The 1411-nt window shown below is 49.3% G+C and overlaps 1 pseudogene; it reads right to left on the bottom strand.

Moving 5' to 3' along the window:
• Nucleotides 1–303: 303 nt before the first annotated feature.
• On the bottom strand, nucleotides 304–823 carry LOC118620441 (annotated as a pseudogene).
• Between the last annotated feature and the right edge of the window lie 588 nt (nucleotides 824–1411).

The following is a 1411-nucleotide window of genomic DNA, read 5'->3' as shown; positions in this document are numbered from 1 at the left end:
ATTATCTAGGTATATCTATTTTTAAAATTCCCCACAAAAGATGCTATTCTGCCCTGGCCAGTTTGCTCAGTGGTTAGAGCGTCGGCCCACAGACCAGAGTCCTGGGTTCGGTCCCCGCTAAGGGCACGTACCAAGGTTGCAGTTTGTCCCCAGCCCTGGTTGGGGTTGTGTAGGTGGCAACCACTCGATGTTCCTCTTTCACATCGATGTTTCTCTCTCTCTCTCCCTTCCCCTCTCCCTCCCGCTCTATCTGAAGATAAATGCAAAAATGTCCTCCGATGAGAATTAAAAAAAAAAAAGATGCTATTCTCTCATTTCTCCATCTTCTTCCTCTTATTCAACACCTCTGATATAAAGAACATTATGACACCTTATTAAAATTTCACCCAGGGCCCTGGCCAGTTTTGCTCAGTGGTTAGTGCATTGGCCTATGGACCAAAGAGTCGCGGGTTCGATTCCGACAAAGGGCACGTAACTCAGTTGCAGTTCATGCCCAGCCCTGGTTGGGGTCGTGCAGGAGGCAACCAGTTGATGTGTCTCTCTTACATCGATGTTTCTCTCTCTCTCTCTCTCTCTCTCCCTCCCTCCCTCCCACTCTATCTGAAGATAAATGGAAAAATATCCTGGGGTGAGGATTAAAAAAAAATTTTTAAATAAAACTTCACCCAGGTGTCCAGACAAGGCTGCATCTATGTATTCTGTGTTTACAAGCTGCGTGTTCATACAGCCGTCTACAGATACCAGGTAGCCTGGTGCTCCATCCCCCACGTACCTCTCCCGTTAACCCATCGAGGGAAGGTTTGGGATTGAGGGGCAAACTCATCACGACCAAATGCTCAGGCTACTCGCCGCCAGCCCAGCTGTCGTCCCTGGTGACTGGAGCACCTCCAGCGGAGCCTGGACCGCCGTCCTTCGAGAAATACTAACCATTTCTTGAGCATCTGCTTTGTGCCAGGCCTCCTTACCTCTTTCATTTCTTACCACACCCTGCTGGGTGGTGGGCATTGTCCCCATCTCTCAGATGGGCAGCCTGAGGCTGAGGCCGAGTCATGTGACAAAAGTCCCACAGGCTGTAAGTGCGAAGGCACGGGAGGGGCTGGCTGCATGTCCCTGGGCTGGGCACTTCCCTCCCCGAACCTCAGTTCCCAAATTGCAAAGTGGGGTGACACTAATAGTTCTTAAAAGGGTTTCTGAGGTAGACTGGCCTCGAAAAAGTAGGTAAGTGCAAGGAGGTTGTCAGAAAGACTTAAAATTTGGGAATGCTAGAAAGATTGTTCTTTTGGGATTAAAAGCAACTTCTGCCTTGGAGGGTGGAAACCTGTACTTGTCTTTAGGACTACAATGAACCCTTTGGGAAGCCTTGTAGTTGTGTGGGGTGAAACAAAGACTTGCCCCCTTTTGGGGGGTCAAA

This window comes from Molossus molossus, unplaced genomic scaffold (assembly GCF_014108415.1).
Source record: "Molossus molossus isolate mMolMol1 unplaced genomic scaffold, mMolMol1.p scaffold_m16_p_7, whole genome shotgun sequence".
Lineage (NCBI taxonomy): Eukaryota > Metazoa > Chordata > Mammalia > Chiroptera > Molossidae > Molossus > Molossus molossus.
Note: the sequence above shows the minus strand (reverse complement) of the source record. Positions and strands in the feature narration are given on the sequence as shown.